This window comes from Gallinula chloropus, assembly GCF_964237585.1.
Source record: "Gallinula chloropus genome assembly, chromosome: 3".
Classification (NCBI taxonomy): Eukaryota; Metazoa; Chordata; class Aves; order Gruiformes; family Rallidae; genus Gallinula; species Gallinula chloropus.
This window is the reverse complement of record NC_140087.1, coordinates 42,477,960-42,505,382: the sequence shown is the minus strand read 5'-3', so window position 1 is coordinate 42,505,382 and position 27,423 is coordinate 42,477,960.

Sequence of the window (27,423 nt, the reverse complement as noted above, 5' to 3'; positions counted from 1 at the left end):
CTTGTTTAATCCCTTTAATAGATGTGCCTCTCTAGACACAGCTCTTCAGGTCAAGGGTGACCTGTGGTTCAGACCTGTGCAATGCCTTGCTAAGCGCAGATCCAGTCCCGCCTGGCCCCTGCACACAGCCACAGCACAACACAGACACCCCACGTGCATCCAGGTCCACCACGAAGCTCAAGAGCAGCAAGCTCTGTATTAAATTTGCCTTTCTGCCCAATGGGCTGGGCCAGCCCCGTTGGGCTTGTGGAACCTTGTGTCTCTAGAGTGACATGACTGGACGTGAAGCATAGCAAAGAAGAGATAGGGTTTAGCATAGGACAGGATACAGTTTAGCACAGGAAGGGAATGGTTGGACTTGATGGTCTTAAAGGTCGTTTCCAACCTTGTAATTCTGCATGATTCTGTGATAATAGTGACAGCCAACCTAACACCAGTATAGGTTAAGAAGATTTGCCTTTCAGGAAAAAAAAGGCTCTAAATCAAAAAAATAAGCTCTTCACCAAAATCTTGAACAGCAGGCCATGGTCTTTTGCAAGTCTGGCCTATGGGAAATGGATCCACGGGGTAGCACCTTTGCTTTGTGGACTGAGGGCTCCTAATGGCAATGGCCTTTGTTCCCTGGCAAAGTGGTAAGGCAAGCTGTTTGTGGAGTGCCTTGTGACTACTTGGCAGATTCCTCTCCTTCCTGCTGCCAACTGGGGATGGGGTTAGGTGTCCATTTTCAGAACCATCTGATGGGTTCCCCTTCAAAACACAATAAACAAACCAAACTCCAAAGAGCAATGGTTACTGGATTCCTGGAAGCAGCTGTAGGAAAACAGCTTTTTGTTGGTTCACCTACAAACTGAATTGAATGGCCTGTGCTGTGAGGAAGGGGCAGCTCTGCCAGGGTGTGTCTAGGTGCCTGGATCCTTGCAGTCAACAGGTCTTGCCTGAGCATAGAATCATAGAATATGATGAGTTGCAAGGGACCCATAAGTATCATACAGTCCAGTTCCTGGAGGAAGCCAAGAGGCAGGCAGGGTCTGGCAGGGTGGGGTGGGCAGGGGGCCTGGAGTCCCCAGCAGCAGTGAGGGAAAGGAAAGAGTGCCTTTATGCAGCTCATTAGGTGTTCCTCTCTATTGCTTCCTGACTGTTTTAGAAGATCCTTAAAGCCTGAAGTGGAAACAGTGATGTAGTGTTGGGCAGCTGCTACCTAATTTTCTCCTGGCTCTCTGACACACCACCCACAGCCAGTGGGGTGAGGCTTTCCTGAACCAGTGGCTCCAATGATACCTAATCTTCTGGCTGACAGGGAGGGAGTGGGCATATGGAGAGAGAGAGGTGGGGAGAGAGAGAGAGGGAGGGAAGGATGGAGGGAGCTTCTGTCCCAGGGTTTTGGTTGGGGAAAGCTGGTCACTGTGCTTGTGCTGTGGGTGGAGGAAGCTTCTCATCTCTTTCTCCAGCTGCCAGGTCACACATTGCTCCTTCAGCCCTCCAGGAGTGCCCAGGACATTATGGTGGCACACTGGAGGATGTTTATAGCTTCCTTGGGGTTTCTCATCACCACGAGCAAAACTGAGTCATGCCAGCTGAAGGCTGACCAGCCAGGGCCACTCCAGCCACGGGACAAGGAGAAGGATGCAGCTGAAGTAGGGAAATATGGGGCAGGACACAAGTGACTTAAAGCTTCATCCCCCAACAGGCTGGCCATGTCCTCCTCAGCCCAACCTCTGAGTAGAGGCAGCAGCAAGCCCAGCTCCCCAGCACTGCAGGGCAGGCAGAATAGGTGGTGGGCACGTGGCTGTTTCGGTGCCGAGTCATCTGCTGCCTACAGCCTGTGGCTTGGGGCCAGCCCGGCGATACTTCTATCAGGCAAAAACCTGGCTCAAGCAGGACCAGCTGCTCCGTGGCTCCTGCTGTGCAGCTGGCTCCTGTGCCCGGAGTGCAGCATTGCACCGTCTGTCCGGCCTGGGGGCAATACAGGCCGCAGTGCTACTGGCTGTCGCCTTTAAGACCAACACAGCTGAATCTGTGAGGCGAAACAGAGTCTGGACCTGATCTTACCCAGTGGGTGAGAGGGGAGGTCACGAGCACGCAGCTTCGAGCAGCAAGAGTGCTGTGTTTCCCTGGTCTTTCCCTTCTTGCAGGCAGCAGCCAGCCTTTGGAGAAGGCTGGGGATCAGTCACATTGCGAGCCATGTGAGCACTGGGGGCGGCTGCTTTCCTGCTCCTGGGCTGTGGCAGGCTGACACTCGCTGTGACCTCCTCACCCCGTGCCCTTGGCACTCCTGGCATCAGATATCCCAGCTCTGCATAGCTGCGACTCCCACTGACACGGATCAGGGTTTTGCTTGAGGGACTGGAGCAATGGCATTGCTGATGAGGCTGACTCACTGCTCCCCGCCTGTGCGTACACAACAAGCAAGGTCTGGGCTTGTCCCTGCTCCCATGCCCTTGCCTCGGTTTCCACCAAGCTGCAGTGAGCAGAGCTGTGAGGGATGGCCATCTTTGGGAGGACTCTTTCAGCTCGAGTTGTGCTGGGCTTCTTTTCCATCGGGGTAATGGTGGACGCTAAAACAAAGACAAAGCCTTTTTTTTTTTCTTAGTTGAACTCCATTCCTGCCTGTCAACCACAGAAACAGCTGTGGGAGAAACCAGCTTTTTCACCCACGTTAAGTCCTGGGGAGGGACGCCCCCCCCCTTGCAGCCTGAACAGCTCACAGCTCTCTGGGCTCTGGGCTGAGCTGCACCAGGCCGGTGCTGCGAGGGGTGCGCAGGGTCTGCCAACGTCACAGTGTGTTTGTTTCCCTCCTTCTCCTAACAGCCTGTCGTGGCAGAATTCCATCACCATCACCGTGGCTTTGTTATTTCCCTCAAGGGTCTGGTCGGCATCAGATATGCACATGTGCAACATCCATTTAAATCCATAATAGATGTGCACACACATTTTGTGCGGTGACTGGCCCCCTGACTCACACAAAAATATGTTTTAAATGGGCTTGGAGGATTTTGGGCCGTCATTAAATTTCAAGGAACAAGGCCTGCTCCCACATTCCCATGTGCTGGGGGACTTGGGGATGTGCATGTCGTGAAGGACCAAATTCACGCCGCCTCTGCTGCCTCCCCCTCCCCTGCCTGTCCACCTCCCTGGGATGAGGAAACACGACTCCAGCACTTTCTCGGTGGCGTAGACTTCCTGCTGCAATCCTCCCCTCCCTCCCCGGCACAGGGGAAATCTGCTTAGCCTTTACTTTCTCACACATGTTTCAGATGTGCAGGGGTGTGATTGTAAACAATGTCATCGGCCGTGCCAGAGCTGTCTGCTCCTGCCGTGCTCCCTTCCCAGCACCCCAGGGGTTCCCGTAACAGGGCGTAAAGCAAACAAAGCAAAACAGTAATCTGCTGTTCCAATGGCATTTTTTTTTTTTGTTTTTAGAAAATGTTAATGATAGGTTATGTGATTACCCTAGGTTTGGCTCCACTTACTCTTTATTAAGCACATCTGGTATTTAGTAACAGTGTAAGTAGCAGGAGTTTTTCTGGCGCGCAAATGAGATTATCCAATGTTGCCATGCAGTATGGAAACTCCTCAGGGAAGCCAGTGAACTGCGTGGAGATACAAGACTTTCTTGTCGGCTGGGCATCCGGCCAGAATAGCTGAAAAATGTGGATTGGCACAGAGCTGTTGCCACGCAAACACTTCTGGAAATTTCTGTGTCGGGGCCTGCCAAATCCTTTATGTGTAACATGAGTTTCTGTCTTCCTCAGCAGCCCGTCTGAAGCCTGAGCTCCCCTGTACGCTTTAAAAGGGAAAAATTAAAAGGAAAAAACCCCCAAACCCGAGGCAATCTTTCAGTCCTGTTTCCAGTGCGCCACTGCCAAGCTAACAATTTCACCGAATTAGGGGGAATTTCCTAAAACATTTGTTTGAGCTACACTGAGTGCAACATGTGGGAGACAACTGTGTTTCCTGGAGAAGAAAGGAGAGCTGTCTCACTCGGTGGAGACTGCCTAATGTCTAGCAGGAGAAAAACAACCAGCCATGACAAGAAAATGTTTTTTAAAACTTGGCACAAGAAGTGGGTTTTATTTATTTTGAATGCCTTTTCCAGTCTGGTCAATGTAGTGTATGAAGAGAGGGACGGCAGAGGAAAGCTGGTGTTTTTGTTAGGGCCCAGGGCTTGGAGTCAGGAGGTCTGGGCTCTATTTCTGGCTCCACCGTAGACTTCCTGTGGGGCTTGGGTGAAGCTCTTGGAGGTGAGGTGTTCCAGTCTCTGAGCTTCTTTTTAATGGGGGTATTGTTTGCCGGTTTCAAACACATTTGTGTGAACTTGGGCTCCGCGTCCAAAATTATTCAACCTCCATGTTTCTTAAGGAAAGGGCTGGGAAGGATATGAAGCAGAAAAGCAAAGGTTCATCTGCTGCTTGACCGTGCTCGGCTCCTGCTGTTGCAAGGCACTGGCCTTTGGAGCTTTAAACTCAGTTTCTTTGTGTCTAGGGATCTTCGTGGGTGTTCCTGACAAACCCCCATCAGTTTTGGCTCTCCCACCCCTAACAATGGGACACATGCATTTATACTGCAACTTTGTTGACATGCTGATGGTACCCTTGGGAAGCAGTTAGTCCGGGTAGTTCCTGGACTTTTCTCTCTAAAGCGAGCATTCGGTGCAGGGGCTGGCCGTGAGCCGGGGGGGGATTCATCATGGCAACTTAAAAGCACATTGTGCACAGTTTCCATATGGCTGGCGACCAGCTCCAGCATGGGGTTGTGTGTGTCTGTCCTGCCTGTGGATCAGCTCACAGCGTGGTCGGGAACTACCTGGGTAAAGCCTGTGAAAGGAGTGTGAAAGCAGCCTGCCAGGCGCTGGCTGGCTGCTGCCTGGTGGCTCAGCTGTCCTCTGTGGTGAACTTCTGATGCAACTTCCAGCCACAGGAAAGAGCATCTCATCCAAAGAGCTGACTCGTCTCTCCGAGTTGCATACCAGCATAAATGGAAGAGGGGATCTGGCTCAGTTGCTGCATGCCTTCGACCGCAGCAACCGTCCCCAGCTCCAAGAAGGGCAAGGGAAGGGGCAACCAGCAGCCCTTCATCTCTGCAGCACCGACACAAAGCTCTTTGGGAAAGCGGGAGAGGATTAGTAACAGTGACAGAACAAGCATAGTTGCCCAGCAGAGAAACAGATAAGCTTGGGATTTTCCTGTCTGCTGACCCACCCTTTGATAAGCCCAACTAATAACCTCCCCATGAGTTAACTTGTGCGCAAGTGGAGCTTCTTTTCAGCCGGGTCTTGTCTCTGTAAACATTGCTCCCATGGCTCCTGTGGCTGTAGTGGCATCTGTAGCTTGTAAAAGACACTTTGCTGGGTAGCTTATGGGTAAGCATACAGAAGGCTTGCAGGGCAGTGAGATGTGAGGGAATGAGAATAACCCACAGCATAAGGATGAGATGGTGTAAGACTCGGGGCGAAGGAACTTAATTTCTTCATGGAGGCAAAGATTAAAGATGAGAAAAAACCAATACTGGACAGGGAGAACTGGGGTGGAGAGAAAAGCACGGGAGAACTGATCAGCCGGAGCAAAGAAACTGAGGATGGTGTCCAGGAATGAATGGGAATGACCAGGGAAAAAAACCAAAAGTAGAGAGGAAGGTAAAAGAAAAGGAGTGACATAATGAACAAGAGAAGAAAAGTGGTTTTAGAAGAGGGGATGCAAACCAAGACAGAAGAGAATGATGCGGAGAAGACAGAACAAAACAAAACAAAAAACAACAACAACAAAAAAAAAAACCCAAAAAAATAGAGGTGGAAGGAGAAAAAGTAAGATAGAGACCTGGGAGGAAGCAGGTGAAACAAAGAGACTCTTGCTGTTCTTAAGTTAATGAAGTTTCTTTTTGCTAGTTGGGTATTGTGCTGCGATGTCCCAAGAGGCCTTTTTTTTTCTGTGGCTTTTTTGACCACTTACTGCTGATTATTCTGAGTTTCAGGACTAAGTAATTAGAAGAAAAGGAAGATAAAACAGCCTAAAAATCACCCAGATGTGTCACAAGGCTTTGTCTGAAGGACTGCTCCCTTTGGAGGGAGGTTGTTTCTAGAAAATAGCTGAGATGCTGACACCCCAGTGTGCATGTGGCTGGCCTCTGTGTTGCCTGGGCAAGCTGCTGGGGCTCCAAGATTTCTGAACCCTCCCCACCCACTTTGCTGCAAATGACTCTGTTCTGCTTGGGAGGGATGATGAAGAAGGGAGGATCCCAGCAGAATCCTCTTGCCAGCACATCTCGAAATCCCAAAGCTGGCTCTGATCCTGCAGGATTTGACCAATATTTGTTGAAAGTGGAGCAACTCTGAGCGCAGGGCGGCTTGGCTCTACATCCCACTCAACGGGAAGCCAGAAAAACAGGAGTGGATAGTAGATTTCTCTTCTGGTCTGACACTCCTTTTCTCTCCATTGCTTTGTTCATATTAACTTGGTGCCTTTTATTTACTTACTGGAGGGAGACATAAACATTTTACATTCAGGAGGCAGATGGACCTGGCAGTTACTGCATCACTAAGAAACCTGAAGCCCTGGAGTAAACATCAAAGGAGAGTTTTTAACTCTGGAATTATATAATCCTTGTCATGCATATGGGAATTAAACAACCCTTTACAGTACAGGGGCAGGGAAGCTTAGTTAATATAAGCAAGGCATGTAACTGCACTGTACATCTGAAACCACGGGATGGAAAATCTGGCATAAAAAGTGCCCTGTGCTGGACCAAGACATCACGGCCGCTCACTGCCAAGCACTGAACATGCACAAACTTACTATGTTGGTTCAGATATGTTTGACAAATTCTGGCAGACACCGTAGTGAATCAGGTAATGTCTGTCCTCCAGTCAGCATAAAACTGGCATAAATACCACATTGTGCACTCTGACTAATTCAACAGAAACATAATTGTGTGCTTAGGCCAGATCCAGATCCAGTATGCACAAGGAGGTGCTCCCACAGTGCCAAAATCTCGTATTAATGAAGTTGGAAGCAAAGCCTTGTGCATTAGCTGCATGCTCTGAATTCTTAGGAGTGGCAGCAGTACGTAGCAGGGGACGTTTTCAGAACAATCAGAAAAGACCATTTCATACACACACACCCCTTCTTCTGGGGTGACAAAATTATTCCCTTTGTTTCCAATACTCTTAGCATTTGCAAATGCTGAATTAGCCCTTTTGTTTGCTGCACTCGTTTATTGCAGATTGTAGGCTCGGCACAGCTCACGTTGGGGTGGCCAGTTCCCCTGCTCTCCATCACTGTCATACTGCCAAACACAGTTATGCCAGTCTCTTTAAAGATGCTGACCAAGCGTAATGCTGACTGTGTTGCCATGAAAGCCAATTGCCATACCGGAACCGTCGCTTAAAATTAAACATTTTACTCAGCTGAGATCGAAAGGAGTAATTTGGTCAATCAAAACACCCCCCTTGGTTTTTCTTAATGTACACATCCCAGCGATGTGCCAGATCGGCCCTCGGTATTTTCTTGTTAAAGTTTCATGACCAAATTGAAGAAAAGCTTGGAATGATTTCTCTACCTCTGGGGAAAATCTCAGACTCTCAACATTATGCTTAACCATCCCTGCTAGGGATGATTTATTCCTGGGGCTCATAAAACATTCTTGAAAGAGTAGAATTTTTGCCTTGCGACTGCAGCATATTGCACCAAGTGTCGGGTACTTTCAAAACAATTTCCTGAGAGGATGTGAAAGGTAGATTTTGATCCAAGGGGACACATTTTTCTCCTTTTCTCTCATACTCCCAAGGCTCCTTCCCACTTCTGCAGGAAATGCACTGCAGAAGGCTAATCTTGGTGGACTAAAAGGAATACTTTCCCTCATTTCAAAGAGTACAGCAAGTCTCAAAAATTGAAGCTAAACCTGGGTAACTGTAATAACGCTTGGCACTTACACTCAGGTTTTCATCTTCTAGCCACTTTACATTAAGTAACGAATCCTCAGGGCTCCCCTGTGGAGTAGGTGGCTGAGTATTATTAGCCCCCTTCGGCAGATGGGAAAACCTGGGCGGAGATGTTAAATACCTTGCCTAAAGCCACCGAGGGATCCTGTTGTAGAGACAGGATCAGAGGTTAGGAGTTTCTGTGCTTTCAATTCCCTTATCTGTTGTGTCACTTAAGTACAGAGCCATAATTGAATATCGGAATGACCCAGGACATGGAGTGATTCCAGCTACCCCGATCCGAGCACAGCTCCTCTGATGGTCAGAGGCTCAGCATTGCACTCACATGCAGCCGGACGGAGCACGGATGTCTCATGGCAGGATAAAGAGGTGTTCTTTCTGGCTTCCTCCAACACACTGTTGGGCAGTGTTCACCAGGCCAGGTCTCAGCTCAGCTCCCCAGCAAACTGTGTCTTCATTTCATGGCATGAGGCCAAATGCTTGCTTTGATGGGTGTTTTCACAGTATGAAACACACCTTCAGAGGCAGGTGCTGCTGCTAAGACCAAGGTTGGTGTTCTTCTACTTTTGTGGGAAGCATCGTGTAAGAGAACAGGCAAGTCTTTCTCTAGATAATACATGCTTGTGCAAGAGTGTGAAAGGAAACCCAGATGCCAGTTCTCTGGGCTATGGCAGATGAGTCAGTAGCTCTGGGAACATGACTTTTATGTTCTGTGGTCCTCACAGTGCACATTTGGAGGAGCCTGGTTGTCTGTCCAGCAGAACAGATAGATGCAGCCCTACTCTGAAAGACATGAGCTGAAGGAGCAGGCAGCCTGCACAGACTGTGATCACATCCCCCAAGCTGGAGCACAGGTCCTGCTTTTCACAGGGCTGCTGCCAGGGTTCACAGATCTCAGCCTTTTCCCCCACCAGTGTGTGTCTGGAACTGGGAACCATGTATTGAATAAGAGAGCATAACATGAAATTCATGAGGAAAACTAACATCAATCACCACACAATTGCTATCATAAATTAAAGGAAACATATTCTCATGAAGTCATGAAAGCATGGTCCCATTTCAGTGTTCCTCAGGCAAAGAAGTGCTTGTTTTTCTTCACTAAATGCCTATTTCCATCATCAGCATTTCCTGCATGTTGTTGAACCATGCTGTCGTCACATCAAGATGCCATCAGGCATTAAAGCATAAGAACTGGCTTGTATCTTTCACAAGCTGCCAATGTATATATTTATGCGGTGTCGGATGATGCATCATAAAGGGAAGGTCCATAAAATGGTCGTGATCAAGGGTGTTTTCTTTCTGACCCTTCCATTAATACAGAGCTGGCATGGATTCATCCATCTACCCACAGGCTCTGGTTCTGCACGTAGTGCAGATATTATTCCAGTTGGGAAGTGGAGTCTGTTTTGCACCTGATGGGGCCTTTGCTTTGGAAAAGTATCAGAGGGTTTGGAACCAGAGACTGATCCACACCCCTGATTTATTTTGTTTATACATTGGAAAAAAGTGGAAATCCCCAGCTGCTGCATGAAGTAGCCTGGGTGAGGATCATTCTTGCACCGAAAACACAGGACTGTGTTTGCCCTGAGAATGAAAAGCTGACATTTTCTTACTCCTGTGACTTTTGTCTAAGGATTTTTTCCCTGAAAAATCACCTAGTTTTACTAATTGATCACTAGAGATTACGAACATCAGCCTTGCACGAACACTTTAAAACAACATGCTATGAGGATCTTTTTGGAGTTCCCTCACTAATTCTAGAAGTACGGCAATGAGGTGGGGTGATCAGAATAAGAAAGACTGTAACTTCTGAGTCACGTTAAGTGGATTGTCAGAGGTTACTGGACCACACCGTGAGAGAGGCTGGGAAGGCAATGAACCTTGCAGGGCACTGATGCTAACTGATAATGCAGCTCGAATTTTAAAATACAAGAATACAGACTCCACCTGGACCAGAGTATTAACTTGTCCAGGCTCTTCTCACTCATGTTTTGTGTCCTCTGGAGAGGAGTGCCCTCCATTCAGCAGTGCTGGGACCTTAGTTGCCTAGCTGAGCTGCGCACAGCTGCAGAGTACACCCCTTGCGCCAGGCCCTTCATACATGATCCCTGGTGATCCCCTCCCATGATGAGAGTGCGGACTGTTTGCTGCAAAGGAGGGTCTCCACACTGCATTTGAGGGTGGCAGGGTTTTTGCTAAGCATGAATGTTTCCAGCCATGCAGAGTGTTTATAAAGCACGCAACACGTCCGACTGAGTAGAATATGTTTTCAATATAATGTAGTGCAAGCATATGGGAAAAATAATGGAGACTGTTTTCCATTCAGAATTCAAGCAAAAAGAACTGTAATTGCATCAACGTTTTTAGAACATGTTTTTTTCCCTAAGCATTTCATTAAACATTAAGGAAATATAAACACGTGTTAAAAATTGTGCGAACCTCCTACGGATCACATAGGAAGGACCTGGATTTTCCTTTCACATTTGAGATTGCATTGTAATTCCGTGAGGTCATCTGTGACTGCCGCTGAGGAGCACTGGGCTTCAGTTCCCTCCCCATTACGTGTGCATGTGCTGCACAGGGAGGGCAAGTCTGGAGCACTGACATATATGTGGTGTGATAAAATGTATCTCTACTTAAGCTGTTTGCCTCTTCCTTACTTGTTTTGAAAGGGAAATACACTCCCTCCCTCATTATTCTCACGTGAGCAAAGCCAGCTAAGTGCTTTGTTGGAGAAGGGGGGCTCTTTGGTCATCAAACATACTACCTCTTCACAAACCAGAGAGGGTGTAGCAGAGTTACATCAATGCTCTCAAATGGTCTGTTTTATGAGGGGTCTGCACCGAGACCACCCATTCACACAACGTGCATTCCTCTTGGAAACTGAAGGCAGGGGAGCTGGTGCTGGGCTGGGCAGCAGCATCTGCCTCAGGGGTGAGTGTGTGGAAGGGGCCGTGGCTCCTGAGGACCAACAGTGTAGGTATCAAGGAAGAAGTTACGAGGCCAAATGCTGTCCTCTCCCTTCTTTTGTCTCCCCACACCTGCCTTGCCCTTTTTGGTACCCCCTGCCCCACTCTTGCTTTCCCTCTTGCATTTCTTGAGTTCTTCTGCCTGCTGGAGGGACCCAGCAAACCCTCCCCACAGACCACAGCCCCCTCCTCCCCGCCATCGCTCCCACAGGCAGCCCTGCCTGCAGCTACTGCTGCTCTGGCCAGGACCCAGCTGGCAGGCAATGAAGAGCAGAGGAGGGAGGGCCGGCCAGAAACAGCATCGTGCCATGGCAGCTCCCAGTGTGAGGGAGGCAGAGATGCAAGGAAACGCCTGACAGATGTGTGAGGTTGCAGCTGGGTGCTTGTGAGCATCTCAGGGGAGCTTTATGCCATGTGGCTGCCTCCTCAAGAGGTACCGGCTGATGTGGATGGACGCTGATTTGCCTCATGTTTGGTGCCCGTGAAAGGTAGGGGCAGAGACTTGATCCAATCTTGCTGTGGAAAGATTGCCTTGAGTGTGACCTGGGAAAAGATGTGACTGAGAGTGTTGACTTTTTAATCTCCACAGGCCATGTAACTGGATTTTCCCAAAATACCAGCCCCAGTCTTGGGCTGCTTTGCAAGGCTGACACCCTCTGGAAACCCCGTGGTGATGTGGTTAATATTCTTCTCACATCTGCCATGACTTAACCCAAAGACTAATATTACTGGAATATCAGCTTCTATTTTAAAGTACTGTTTTCCTAAAATTCCCCTTAATTTTATCTGATAGAGGAGGAGTAGCAGAGAACAATGCATTGGCCTGCATATGTCCTGATCACAGTAGGTGTTGGATACAGGCTGGAATTCATCTACTTTGTTACTCACAGTGTTTATCTCAAAGTTTTATCTGGAGCAAGAACAGACTTAGAAACTTTCTACAGTTATGACAGTGGCATCCTGTGAAATAAACTGGTGGGGAGTAATTGCTTACAGGTGATAGGGTGATGATCCAGGATGCTGAGCAAACCAGCGCTCCTGAGGGGTCTTAGGGTGGGGTTAAGCTCTGGAACAGGCTTTCCACGGTAGAAGGTGTAAAGCCAGAGCTATATTCACTGGAGGTTACTTGGGATTTCAAAGTTCTTCTCTTATGAGGAAGCCAATTTACTGCTCAGATAATTAGTTCAGGATTCCTTGCCGTGGGTCCTTCGCTCTGCCTCAGTGCTGCCTACCCTGTAGCACTGCTGTGGGTGCTACACAGTACAAGGCAGACAGCCCTCTGGTACTCACAGAAGTACAAAACGTCGTAATTATTACATAAACCCCATTTTATTCTGCGCTATAACTGATACTGTAATTATTACATAAACCCCACTTTATTCTGCGCTATAACTGATACCCCATTTCGTTTTCCAGTCCTGCTTTGCTGTTCTCCTTCTGCTAGTACGTTGCTTAATAAAGGAACTGGAAGGCTCCTCTTGTACGTGATGAACAGCCAGCCCTTTCTCAACGTGTGGCTCCCGCCTGGACTTGCCATTACTGGAGGTGTCGATGGGTTTGTGTGTACAAACCTGCTCACACACGCATGGGCGCACGCTCGCAGAAGCGCACGCTGCGTGAGCTCCGGGCGAGCCGTTAGATTTCCCCTGCTCTCTTACTCTACTGTACGTATTCCTGGTAGACTAGAGCAGGAGGGTTTTTGTTTTTTTTTTTTAATATGGTCTTCTATAAAAAGTGTGCTATATTGATTGCAGCGGAGCGAGCTGCTGTGGTTGATATCTGAGCGCTAACCCAGATAGGGATTAGCATTACATCAGCCATCAGGCGAGGGAACCTGGCGAGCTGCCAGCCTGTAAAAATGGAAGACATTTGCGTCACTGTTCCCTTGGTAATGCTTCTTGGAGCTGTGTCAGCTGTCCCCCGAGGTTGTTTCCTTAATATGTCAACAGACATTCCTGAATCTTTAATGCTGAATAGCTCTTTTTCCTCTTCCAAAAACACTTAGGTGACAGAGCAGCTAGTGCCTCCCGCTGCCCTGCACATTAAAAAATGATATACCTATGTAGATCAGGCTTAATACCTTTTGAGGGAGGGTCATGGCACTTGCAGTCAGATCTGGGCGAAGCAAAAATTCCATCTGCAGCGCTGACTGCTGTTTGTACACGGTGAGGAAGCGGCAGCCCTGTTCAAAGCCACTCCTCCTTTGCCTCCGAAGCATCCCACTGGAGGGAATGATAGCGCCTGTGTTAGATTAGCTGTTGGAATTTGCTAACATTCGGGATAAACTATCTGACCTTGCTTTAGGAATTCCAGTTACATGCAATAACTTTAGGTTAATGCCTGAAAGCCGTAGGACTGTGTGCGCAGTGACCTCTAGCTTCCGGAAACCATTTGTTAGTGCCGCTTGTGAGGAATAGTCGGAGGTTTTATCCAATGACATTTTCACCTCTCTTCTTCTCCACGCAGCCAGCTGCTATTTTCAACTCGAAGAATTAAAACGCGAGTAAGGTACACTTGACCAAATTTGAGCATGTGCCCTTTCAGCTGAAAGTAAACATCCCCTATCTGAAAGACCTTTTGTTCTTAGGCGACAGTTTTAAGTTTGCCGTGCAGTTGCTGTAGTAATTAATCACAGGCTTGTAATTTAATAGTTTGGGAAGAGCAAGCAAAGAAGTCGTTCTAAGAAATCACTTTGTGAGTAACTTAATTTTGGTTCAAGGAGCATTACTAAGCGTACACGATAATTTGTCACTGTCGTGCGCATTTCACGCAATCCACAGACTGGATCAGAAAGCAGCTCTGCTGGTCAAAGCTCAGTTCTGACGAGGGGGCTGCAAGCGGGGTTACTCTGCAGTCTTTATCCAGTGCTGAAGGACTTCCAGATTCCTTGCTTGAGGAATTTGACCCCGGCGGTGGAATTCGCGTCCTGCATAGCACCCCAGGGAGAGCTGTTTCCTTCGGCTGCAGAAGGCATCCGTATGCCTGAAATGGGCAGGCAGGCAGCAATGGGGGGACAAAGGGGCTCGCCGGGGGTCCCAGAAGAGGTAGGAGGACCCTGCCTTGCAGATGGGCCAGCACCACAGAGCAGGAGAGGGCTTCTGGAGCAGAGCACCCGGATTTGGCAGCCTGCCTTAGCAGTGGGAAAACTAGCCAGCCCTTCAGGTTGAGCTTTTGCTTACACCCGTGTACGTACGTTTAGGGGGGGACCGATGCTCCTGCCTAAACCTGGTGCCTGTTTGTCTTTATGGTTGTCACCTGGCTGCTCTCCAACTGGCATGGCCAGCTTTACCCTCAATAGAGAGGCGACCAGAGACTCTGTTCAGTAGGAGAATGTGGGGCACTCAGTTCAGTAGGAGAATACAGGGCACCCACATTCAGGCTGTGGCCAAAGGCAGGCAGCCCTAGGGAGGCATAACATTGCCCTCTGCCATCTTGGGGTGCAGGGAGAACTGTCTTTCCTCTGAGCCCCATAACACCACACGGAGATAAACATTGCCTAGCTGCTTGGTCAGCACCCCGGCTTCTCCAGAGCCGGCTGCTGATCGGGGCCAAAGCCAGGTAATGTGTGTTTGTTCCACCCTTGTCCTTGTGCTGCTGTTCTGCTGGGGAGGCTGGAAGAGGGAGGTGGAAAAAACGTGACTCATGGGGATAATCCCAAACTGGGACAGGGTCATATGCCGGAGGCAGGTGGAGAGTGACAACGTCCAGACTGAGGGGCGTTTGGCTGTAGGTTAGCAGCCTGGCAAGAGGGAAGGCAGGCCCAGCCAAGCATCTGGGCTCGATACTGTGAACACAGACGCTGGAGACAGGACTGACCCCAGCAGTAGCTGCTGTTGCCTTTTGGCTGCTGCAGAGGCCAGCATGAGTTTGTGGTCACCTTCTTGAGGGAGATTGCCTCTGTGCTGTAAGTCTTCCTGAGGAACAAGAAGCCCCCACAACAGAGGCAGTGGTGTGGGAAGGGCAAGGAGAAGCGAAAAGGTTCCTCCTCTGTAACTCATCCCTCCCAGGATTGCCTCCTTCTCTCCATTCACCTGCTCCAGACCCCAGATCTCTCACCAAGTGAGATGAGCCCCAACTCTTTGTTGTTGGCCCTGCGGCTCCTCGCTGTCTATTGCTATCAAGCACTTCTATATATAACACGAGACTCCTGTCTGCCGCAAAGGGCGTTTTCTGAGGTGAAGTTAAGTACACGGCAAAACCTTCAGAAACAGAACCTTGAGAACATAATTGCTTTATCCCCACTGCTTGTGTCACTATTCAAATGGATAGTCAAATGAAGGTCAGCTCTTGAATAGGTTTGAATTTTGATGGTGCTGTGAATGAACTGCCTCCTAGTCCCAGAAAGCTGCAAGTTGAGGTCTTTTGAACTGCTGGGAGCTAGGCTTTGAAAATCCTGGTGATATCTGAATCCCTGAAACTTCTGTCACACAAGAGTACCGCTTGCAGCCACCGAGTAGCTGCAGCTGTAGGAGGTGGGTACCAACTTGCCCTTGAGCTCTGCACATCCTATCAGCTTTCCAAGGGTGCTTCCTCCCTGTCTCTGTGTGCAGTTCAACACTACCTACCCATGAGCACAGAGAAGGCAGTGGGAACCTCACCACTGACCTCGGTGGATGTAGGAGTACCCTCACAACACTGACAGCAATCTACAAAGCCAGGCAGAAGCTGCACTTTTTATGTCCTCTTTCATGGTGCCAAGATGAAAGGGTTCAGCAGCTGTGCTGACCAGCTTTTAAATCTGACTGTCTGAAGCAAGTGATCATCAGAGGTTGGCACAGATTTGTCCCATCATGTTCTTTCACCTCACCTAACCATGTCAGCTTGACTGGAGTAGTTTTGATTCAGGATGGCTTGAAACAGCTCACTGCAACTGGTCACTGGAGGGCTAGGCAACATCCCTGCCTCTGTCTGTGCTGCAGCAATGCTCTATCAAATTAGCCCTGGATGCAAGTCTGGCAAGCTAATGTACATCCATACCAATTTGCTGGGCTGTCTGCAGGTACATCCCTGGGAACCAGGCTCTGCAGTGACTGAGTGTTAGTCATCACTTCCCCATGACTTTGCGCTTTTTACGCCAAACACTCAATATTCTGGGCAAGTGTCATACGATATAACTTCCTGCTGTTGTAAGCAGAGAAAGTCAGAGGCAGCCCAAGGAAATACTGAATTAGGAAGATGTGGGTTTCTGATGGTTAATAGGGCTCTTTGGCTTGCAACCTGAAGGAAGCCATTGCCTCAGCTTCACCTGCCTTCTCTCATGGGAGGGAAGGCGACGGCACTGGCAGTAACCAGCCTACCTAGAGACCGAGCGCTGAGCCTATCGCCTTTTGTTTTCAGAGAATGTTTAAAATGAGTCACCGACAGGTGAGTCAACTCAGAAATTGCAGGGAGAGGGTGACAGGTGCCATGGTAGCACCGGAGGGCTATGCCGGGCCAGTGAGGAAGGTTGTCATACGTCCTCTCGTGATGCCAGAAGGTTTAGAAACTCAGGTCTGTTTTAGAGGTTGGCTGCTCAGCCAAATGTTCCCTGTAAAAGTGTCTCGTCAGCTAACTGTGTTTGTCCATGCAGAGCTAAAGTTCTGTGTCCAGCTGCTTCTCCTAATGTGAGAAAGAAGCCTGGTTCACCTCAGCCAGTCAGCTCTGCTCAGAGTGAAGTTCAGGGGAAATTCCATGAATATCAGGGAACTTGGGTTAAAACAGTGCATACAGAGACTTACTTGAGATCCCAGATGTTTTGAATTGTCTTTGCAAAAATAAAACAATCTTTTAGTACTTCATCAATGTTATAAAAATCTTTTTTGTTTGTTTTTTAACCAAACCTCATATTTGTCCTGGACATTTCATAGGCCTGTGCTAATGGATATCAACAGTGCTATGACTCTGTCTGTCAATCACAGAAAACCAGCTTGTCCTCCTGTGCCCTGACTTAGGAAATCTCTTGTTGGAGACTTGGGCCAGCAAAAGGAGCAAATGAATGTTCCCTTGCATAGCTGCAGAATGCGGGTATAGTGAATGCCTGGAAGACCAAAGGGTAGGTAGCCGTGCCGAATGGAAACGCTAGTTATTTCTGGCGAGTACGTGCCTCATGTGAGGAGTGCACGCTGTATTTTTGGACACCTCTGACAGCAAGTGAGTGCTCTTGAGGGCATGGATGGGAACAGGAGGCAGGGAGATTTCTGAACCTTAAGGACATCCACAAAGGATGTCTATGAAAATGCCCTGACAGGTCAAGGAAACAGCATTGTGGGTATTGAATGTATCCCAAGAAAGGTGATGTTACTAATTGGTTTCACTGAAAAACCACAGCATGTGCTGGGTGTTGTGTTCATGAGATGAGCTAGTCACAGAATCACAGAATCACAGGGGCTGGAAGGGACCTCAAGAGATCATCGGGTCCAACCCCCCTCAATAAAACCTTTCCACCAGCTTGCCCGTCATGAATTTGAGCAGCACATGGCTGATACAAACAAAACCAGGTAAATAAGAATACCACACTAATGCAGGGAGGAGAGAACTGAACCAGGGCCAGACATCAGCAGGATTCACAGGCTGCTGATGGTGATGGACTGAAATGGGTATCTGCTGTAGGGAGACAGGACGTTGGTTGCCGGTTGACATGGCCATCCTTGTGTAGGTGGAAAGCTGTAGCAGAGTGCTGTGCCAACAGGAGATCTGCCACTGCCTGTTCCCTGTGCTCTGAGCATATCAGGTCTCAAGTGTTGGGAACACACTGGGAATCAGCCCCAGCAATACCTGCCTTCAAAGAGTCCCATGGGGATGATGCAGGAACTCTCCAAATGGACACTGCCTTTTCCCTTTTTCTTGGGTTTTGTGAAAAGTTCAAAAGCTGCTAATAGTTGATAACTCTTCTCTATTTTTGTGGCCCCTGGTGTTACAGTTGCCAATGGAAATAAGGATACCTCCCAGCGCCCCCATCCCGCTCCCTGCCAGGAACCAAGTGTTTTTAATGGGATTCTGTCTTCTGTGCCAAGAATGATAATTCTTTCCATGCAGGTTACTCCGATTCTACCCTTCTCTTCCTTTGTTATAGTAATACATTTCCCAATCTCTGCCCCCCACCTCCCCCTCCTTAATTCCTGTAGATTTTTCTATCAAAGACTGGTGTTCAGATCACTGTGCTGGCTTTGGGCATGTAATAGATTTTGAGTTGGGACCAGGAGTGAACAACTGCCCTGGTTTCAGGCTATGGCACGGGTGAGTGACAGAGAGAGGCGATTGCCTGTGCGGAGGATGTTACCTGAAGCTGTTTCCCAGACGGTGCAGGGTAAGAGTCATCTTACCGAATGTAGGTGTCTGCATCTGAGTATTCATCTTGATCCCCTTTATAGTCAATGGAGAAAAATAAGCACTTGCAGGGTGTGATTCATCTTAGTCTAAAGGAGACGTATAAAGTAAATCAGATGATTCACACCCCAGACATGCCTATTCCTCTTCATTGAATATGAAAGGTGACTGGCTCAGATGTAGATATCTAAAGCAGGGTGAGACAAATCCCACTCAAAGCATCGTGTTTGAAATGGCAACCCTGGAAAATACGCAGAAATAATGTCCTCCCAGCTAGGCAAAGAGTACCTCCCCCGCCTTTTCTACCGCTTTTCTCTGCACCTGCCCTTATGTGAAGCATGTGTATTGTGGAAGATGAGCCACAAGGCTTTTTGAATTTCTTGCCTTCTTCTTGATCAGGGAGATTAGGAGATTGCTGTGGGTCTGTAACGTGGAGAAGAGCAGAAAAGGTCTGTGGGTCTAACCCACTCAGGAAGCGTGGTGCAAAGGTGGCAAGCACAGTCAGTAGTTTGAGATTGAATACTGTGAGAAAACAGTGTGCTGAAGCTTGATGTTGCCACGGTGAGTGTCTCTTGCATGTCACAGAGTGGGCCAGAGAGGCCTGACAGTTTTACCAGTCAGGCTGAAACAGACAAGCATACTCTCTTTGTAGCTGGGAAAAGGAGTTTACATTTCTGTGATGCTGTACTGTATGTTGTAGAAGAGCTTTCCCCTGCAACAGTTTTGGGCTGAACATTGGTGATGCTGTCCTCCATGCTCATTTCTGTCCGTTCATCCTCATGGACTTCTTTAACTCCGACTGTGCTGAGGTAGTCAGTGCTTGGCAGCCCACATAAATCCTGCTGACAGTGGTAAGCAATTGCAGGGAGTGCAACAGGAATAACGAGGCCCAAAGTCATCACGTTAGTGCAAAGGCAGGCTTTAGAGACATGAACAGATTCCTTTTCTTGGTTTTGGTCAACAGTGTCTGATGGATATGTGCACTTTGGAAAGTTTTCTCCTAGTAGGAATTTCCATCTGGACACAGCATTTCAAGAGGGCAATGAAGCCAGGGCTCTGCTCATGTTGGATGGGGAAATGTGATGGCTCATCAGTTTCCTCAGTTGGACAGGTGCCACCATGGCTGCTCACCAGCCGATGGATGGAGGGCGATATCCTCTCAAGGTGATCCATAAGCAGGAAAGGGCATGCAGAAAGCAGACACGACCAGACCAGATGTGTAGTGACAGTTTGTGATAGAAGTGGGACAGCAGTGTTGTAACCACATGAACTTTAAAGGGACCATGATCTCTGTGACACAGTTGCTTGTATTACAAGGGCAAGGGGTGTGTGTGGGGGTGTGGTGGTGGTGGTAGGATGGGGGTGTGTTTCCTGCAGTTAAAAACATCAAATAATTATAGGAAAAAAAGTGGTGCATGGAAGCAAGACACTCTGAGGTGCATTTTTATAAGTCTTTGTAATATTAGACTTCTAGGACTGTTGGGCATCAGAGGCGAGTCCCTCATCTGCTTCCAAATACACTTTCAGAGTGTGATGCCAGGCTCTGCACTGGCTGGAAAGGATGATTTTGGAGGTCTTGTACCATTTAAACCTGCAGTGAGATGACATAACTGTCTGCAGGCCTTTGCTGGTGCATTTTATTATTATACAAGACCAGGGATGTTGTGATGGGACATTTATAATCACTTAAAAATAAAATGTTTGCATTTCACTTTGCAGTCTGATGCTCAACGGCTGAGGGGCGTACTGCAGAGCTGCAGGGTGAGAGGCTGTGCGGCTCCAGAGGTTAACAGGGTGCCGGGGCACAAGGCCAGCAGCATGGTTACACAAGGAAAGGATCAGAGCAGTGACTCTTGCCTCAGCACCGAGTCCCCAAGAGGCTGAGAGCTGGAATACTGGAAAAACTGGACTGTTCCCTTCCCTTTCCCAAGCGGACTGGTGTAGCAATCACAGTGAAAGATCGGCATGTGACTCCCTTAACGGCTGGCCTAGGTTCCTGCACCCGTGTCCCTGGGAAGGGGCTTCCAGTGGTGTTGCAAGGCCTGGACCTCTCCCAGGGATAACCAGTGACTCTATTGATTTGTACTGCCTATGGGACGTGGCAGAAAAAGCCAAAATTTCTACACATCTCTTCCATCTTGAGTGATACAAGTTCCTTCTATTCAACTTGGACAGTTCTTAAGGAAAATGGACCCATGGCTGTTAAGATGCTGCAGGTCTCCACAAAGACCTTCTACTGCCTTTAATTTTTTCCCCATGGACAAGATGTGCCCCATTAGGATGAGAGTAATGTTTCAGTGACTGGAATTGCATGAACTGCGTGGGGTTGACGTGATGTGATATGAAGGAACCCTCAAAGGTTTCCGTTACTCAGGATCATGAAGTCCCTCCTCACTCCCTCCGTCCTCAGAACAAAAAGTTAGAAAACCCCTCCCACATGCAGCCCAAAGTGTGAAGAGTAAATCGGGTTTGCAAAGTTCAGTTCAAGCCTTGGGAAAAAAATAAAACCAAACAACAAAATAAAACCAACCCAGAAAGATTGTAGATTATACTGGTAAGCATATTTTTAATGTGGTAGGTTTTGTTTGCACAAAAAGAGCAAACAAACAAAAAAGGAAAAGAAAGAAAGAAAAGTATGATTGAGGGAATCTGGGGTGTAGATCAATGCCAGGGGATTTCAACACTTTAAACACATGCTTTTTTAACCTTTCCCTCCGTCTCCAGCATTTGCCTGGGCCTTTTTTCATCTCAGAATCATAATGCTTCCTGATGCATTCCCTGTGGTATGGGCATATGGATCCAAGAGCAATCAATGGGCAGTGAAAGGAATGCAGGTAAATGGAATCACTCCTGAAGTCTGGGGAGGAGGAGCACATGGAGCAGGGGGGAAGAGTATTTCATTACACAAAATCCACGCTGGTGGAATGTGGCTTTTTTCCCCAGAAATGATTACTTCATGTGATCAAGGCTTGTGCAAATGGGGGTTGACTGTATATTTACTCAACAAAATGAACACTGAGATTACGCTTTGGAACATCTTTCTAACCCCTTGAGTAATGTTGACTTGTTCCCATTCCTTACCCTTTGGGTATCGTCTGCTGTTTAATGTCTCTTGTTTAATCTAACTGGCTAATGGGTCATCTTTTAGTGTTACCTGACTCGGTAACATGGTTAAAAGCCTGCAGAATATGTCAATACAAGCAAGACAGAAACAGGTGGCCAGCAGGATTGAACAGGATGGACTGGTTACAGAGACAATCAAGTTCATCAGATAGCAAACTGCCCAGTTGCCTTCTAGCTCTCCTGTAAGGGGTGTTTTGTTTGTTTATTTTGATTAATTTTTAAGCTGTACCTGTAAAATCCCATTGCTTTGGTCAGAAGGCATTTGGTTAGAATTGCTGATGAGTTAGATGTTATTCATATGACTTTGGGTGCATGGCTAAGTATTTTCAGGAGTTGGTTCGAGGTGCCTCCATTTTTGAATGTTGTGCTTGAGCAACTTGGAAGATGTTGCAGAAAATTGTCCCAGTTCCCACAGCACCCAGTGAGGAAAGCAGACGCTTTGTGATTGTGTTGTAACCTGGCAAACCTGGGTCTGTAGCCTCACTGTCTTCCTGACTTCTTCTACCTGTAAAGGGGTCCATTTGACCCCTCCTGATGGAAGTCAAGAAGGTTTATTCAGTAATCCGTAGGGTGCTAGGGAACCCAAACAAAAAAAAAAAAAGCATCACTAAACTGAAGAGTGTTGGCTCTCTTCAGATACCACTATTTTTTATTTTATTTTTGCCAGATAACACAGCTTTGGAAAAGCCTCTGATTTTCAGCTGGGATTAAAATTCCATACGCTCTATATTAAGTGGTTAATTATGTCATTCATTTTACAGCCTTCCTTGGGACGACTTGATTGAAAGTAATGGATTTTAATCTCGAGGTGGAGGGTGGGGGGATGTGGGAGGAAGGAATAAATTCTCAAGGGTTTGTTCTGTTTCAGCACTTGCATTTTAGAACATAAGTTAGGCATTTAAAACAAATATAAGATGTCTTTTCTGGAATTATAAACTGGCCACTTTTGCAGTGTGATAATCCCTGCCTGGATGTGGTAATTGTACATGTGATTGATGGGTAGTTTAAAGGGGCAACTCTGTGGTGCAAGGAAGCAAAGGAAGGCAGTGGGGCTATAGGAGGAAAGTGTGAAGGAAAGTGTTCTAACTTATGATCATATTAGTTTGGCCATGAAAATGTATTCAGTCATTCATTAAAGCTTATTCATAAAATTCATTATTCATTAAAGCACTTTGGGGAGGGGAGGGGGCCAGACTGAGCAGCAACAGTCATTATTTACACTAGCAATTTCATCACGGAGTTAGATCATGGGGCCAGATTCGCCTCTGCACTTCAGCAGTTCAGTTTCACTGACATCATGGAATAACTACCAATTTAGACTGATCTGTGGCAGAACAGAACCCAGCCCATGCTGCTCCTTTAAGAGGATGCCTTGGGCAATTTCTTTGCTGTTTTATTGCTGGCTAGGTTTTGGGATGCTTTACAAATGGATAAAAAATTAAAGAAGTATGACAAATGGATCTTCTCACAGTGCAATGTTCAACTGAATCATTCCATTGAGATAGTTAGTAGCTGATGGATGTGAAAAGCATTCACATTAATAATTAGTGGCTTGTTTTTAAGAGGCATTCGTCCTGTTCCCTCCCCCCCCCCCCCCCAGATTTAAACCAAACAGTTTAGATTTTCAGTCCTCACATAAAAGATTCAGGGTGACAGCAGGGGACAGGAAGAGATCGCGCCAAAGCTCTTATTTTGTTACTGTGATATACAGTGTATAAGATCACAGTAGTCAGTAATGGGAAAGAACTAGCAAATCATTCAGTTCATGCCTCTGCAAAGAGAGGTGTGTTGGGCAATGATCATTCTTCTTCATAGCAGCACTGAAATTCTTCTTCCCAACTGCGATTTTTAGCTGAATCTCAGGGATGGAGCAGCTATCCTGAGGCTGAATGGGTGACTTAACACCTATTAATTGATGCACAGAACTGTCTGTGAGCTCTCTGCCTAGGGGCAAATGTCGGGCTTTGGGAATTTCAGGCAGGATTTCTAAAACTCATTTCCACTGGCATTGCTCATCCTGGAAATCCAATGTGTTATTTTATGGTTCGGGTTCTCACTGTGAGACAGAGATACAGGATATTGCTTTCTACATTAATGAACTGCAGAAGACAGCAGCAAGGGAGACAGAAGCTTCAAAGGCATTCTTTATCTGTACCCTGATGCTGTGAGTATTGCATCGTAGATGGGGTGGGCCTGGCCAGAAGCAAAGCCGTAGCATTGCTGCTATGTGGGTCCTTGACTTCGCCCATTTCTGGTTGAAGGACTCAGCACTGAGACCTGGCACCAGTCATGAGGCATCTGAGGATGTGGGAAGATGTCACTCCATGAGTCTGCTAAACCAAGTGGTATTATAGAGGCACAACATGAACTTGAGCTTTTTTTGGGTCTCTGGAGTTGCTTCCTTAAAAATCCTCCTATCCTGGGGACCTTGGACTCTCCTTGTTGTGCAGGGACATGATGCAAGTCCCAAGGAAACAGCCGTGTGGAAAATCTGCAGCTCACAGTCATGGGGCCAGGTTCTCTGATGACAGAGTGGAGCTGTTCCCCTGAAGTTAGTGGACTTATTCTAGTTGACAGCCCAACCTATTGAATTTCCAGTTCCTTTTGTGGGAATAACTCAGTGCAAGATTTGATCTGAATTTCTGGGGCAGGGCAAGCTAGGAAGCTTTCAGACTTCTAACTGGCATTAGAATGTCTTAAGAAATTCAGCCTTTGCCATTTTATCTTCTGATCATCTTTCAGGCCGCACAGCTGTCTCTTGCTTTGAGTCCTGTACAGAATCCACAGTGTCCATTACAGCAGTCCTTCCCTGGCTGACTGTTTAGAGCCTGCCCAAGCACCACAGTTTCCTCTTGGGATGGACTGCATGAGCTCCAGCAGCAGAGGTAGCTCTGCTTGAAAGCAGTGGAGCTCCTTCCCGCTGTAGGACTCCCAGAGGAGGAGGGACAAGGGAGAAGATAGGGACCAGCAACCAGCATCAGATCCCTGGTCCTCTGTGTCAGGTTTATATTTGGTGTCGGTAAGGACACTGGATACAGGGGCAAAAGAGAGTAGTCAGGCACGTGTCATAGGCAGCTATGACGATTGGAAGAAAAGAGACAACCCTGCACTTCCCCAAAACACAAAAGTACAGAGAAGACCTCATGGGTTCATACCAGGTTCCTCCCCAAAAGCTGCAGAAAATGAAAGAGGAAGTGTTGGCAGTAGGTCTCCCAGCCATTCCTTTGAGTCACATGGGGAATGCAAGCCATTGTCATGGGGCTGGGTAAACAGGAAGCCAAACTAAGTCCATTCACGTTGCTAGCTGTACCGGGCGATGGCTCCCACATGTTCCCGCAGCATCTGGATGTCTACCAATTGCAGACTGTAAGAACCCCATGCAAAATCCTAGAAATGTCTTAGAAGCATTTCCACTCCTCAGTAAAATGACACATAGAGAAGGTATCTGCCCCACAGTTGTGTAATCAAGAAGCTGGAGGAACAATAGCTTGGTACGCTGCCAAACCCTGCAGAAAATGGCTGACTCATGCGAGTATGCAACCTGAAAACCTGGAGTAATTACTGGTAGATTCATAAGTGGGGGGAAAAAAAGGTGCAACGAGACTGCTGGAAGGAAAGCTGTTCTCACTGCTGGTAAACTGCAGGAGTGCCTAAAGCTGCTGCAGAAGCACCCAGCCGAAAGCAGAGCATAGGTGGGGTAGGCACAGTCAGCTCAGAGGGCAGAACTGGGAAGCACAAAGGAACATCAAAAGCAAATGCATACATATGAAGCAGAGAACACAAGGGGAGACCTTTAGCACTGTGAGAAAGGCATGTGCAGGGTAGGGAAGTTTGCACAGCGATGACGTTAATACGGTGCAAAAGGGCAAAAATAAAACTCTGAGCTATGTGCCAAGAGACAGAGGCAGTGCTTGGGAGAATGAATGCTAGGGAGACAGTGGGGCGTTACTAAATGTGTTAGGTTGCAAAGGCTTCCTTAGAGCTATGCCAAGGAGGGAAAGGAATTATAACCATGCAAAGCTGAATTAAAGCAATGCAACGACCCCGTGCCATCAGGCAGAGTAAATGGCAGTGTTGCTGGCAACACCAAATCCTCTTGTCTCAGCTGAACCCAGGGAATTCATCACCACACAGGGGCTCTGAGTTTGGAGGAAACAATTCATGCAGGCAATTCAAGCAGAACAAATTATTAAAGAAAATAATAAAAATGTGCTGAGCTGGCAATATTCATGCATACCCGCAATGAAACTGTTAGGAGGCATATCAAGAACTGTTTGAAGGGGAGGATGTCTTCCAGGCATGCAATTGCCTTCATCTATTTCCATCTTTACAACTTGTGCCTCCAGGAGTGACTACAGCTTAAAAGGAAAGAAATAATTGGAGCAGTAGAGGGAACGGAAAAGCAAGGCATCTTTAACTAGTGTCAGGGGCTACCACAAGTTGCATATGTAGTCAGCCAGACAACCTACACCTTTCTGAAGACTGAAGTAACTTCAACAAGCACTAAAACAGCGTTCTACTGGATGGCAACAAGAGAGGAAATACCTTGATGAGAAAAAACTTATTCATGGTACACGGGGTCTTGACAAGCACTGATGGATAAGGAAAGAAACTACCTCACCACATCCAGAAAAAGAGCAGATGCAAATGGTTGAGGGCACCATTGGGATCGGACGTGAGGTGGGAGAGCATCAGTGCTGTCAGCAAGATGTATGAAAAGAACTCTGAGGGATCAGTGTAACGGCTGCCGGTGTTCGGGGATGGAGGTGGAGATCGTGTGGCAGAAGCTGTGAGACGCAATTGTAAAGGTTCTAGTAATTGTGTAAAGGTTCTAGCATGCATAATATTCATATATTCTTGGACAGTGATGGCTAGAGTACAGAAAAATTGTGGCTATATGCATGTATAAGGGCAATATATGTATATGTTTGACAGTGATCACTGAAGTATATGAGATTGTAGCTTAGAACATTCCTTGTGGATATGGGTGTCCAGCAGTCAGCGTTAACTTCCTGCTCCCCATTAGGATGTATTTTGAAACACTGAATGATGAGAAATGGCGGGGAAAAGGATCCTTGAGTTATAATGCAATTTTGCAATTGATGTTATGTAGAAGGCTGGATAAATGGGATGAGATACCCTATGTGGATTTATTTTTCTCTTTAAGAAAAGATCATGAAATATGAAAGTGATGTAATGTATTGGTTTCTGACTTAAATATAATGATGATGAAGAGAGAAAGACACAGAGATGTTTTTCTTCTTGTAGTATAAGAAAAAGATGCTTGAAGTTCGAAGAGGAGGAGGAAGATATTCAGATGTTTGTAACTCTGGATAAAAAAAGTGTTAACAGCAATGGGGGAATCAGTGAGAAAGATAGTGAGGCTTTTAACTCAATAGCAGGGAGAACTCGAGTGCAACAACATCCTGTAATTCAGACCCCCTTTCTCCAAGCAGTAGGTCTGGATGGCTTACCCATCTGTGTAAAAGTACCATTTACAACACCAGACTTGATGAACTGGAAAGAATCTGCAGGGTCTTATCAGGATAATCCTGATAAGATGTATTGACGTTTTGGGATGATTGTTGGAAATCACAATCCAGATTGGCAGGACATTCAAGAGTTGTTGAATAATTTATTCATGCCAGAAGTAAAAAGAATGGTTACAGAAAAAAGCAGAGGAAGAAAATGAAAGGTGAAATGCTTGGCATGGCCCTGGTTGGTTTATGCCAACTCAGGAGCTAGATAGGAGCCCAATTTCAGGTACAAGGAGATTAATGATCAAGCAATACCAAAAGCTAATTTTGTATGGGATAAAAAAATTAGAATATTTAGACCAAAGAATCTCACTAAGTTGTATCCAGTAGTACAAGGTAAAACAGAAGATCCATCTGCCTTTTATAAACAGCTGTGTGAGGTGGTGGCCAGAAAGCAGACAGATTCTGACCCTGAGGGAAAGGCTAATAAAATTACTTTAACCACTTTCTTTGTAGGACAGTTGGCACCCGATATAAGAAGGAAATTGCAAAAAGTAGATGGAATGTCTGGAATGACGATATCTCAGCTAATTAAAATTGCACACAAGGCATATGA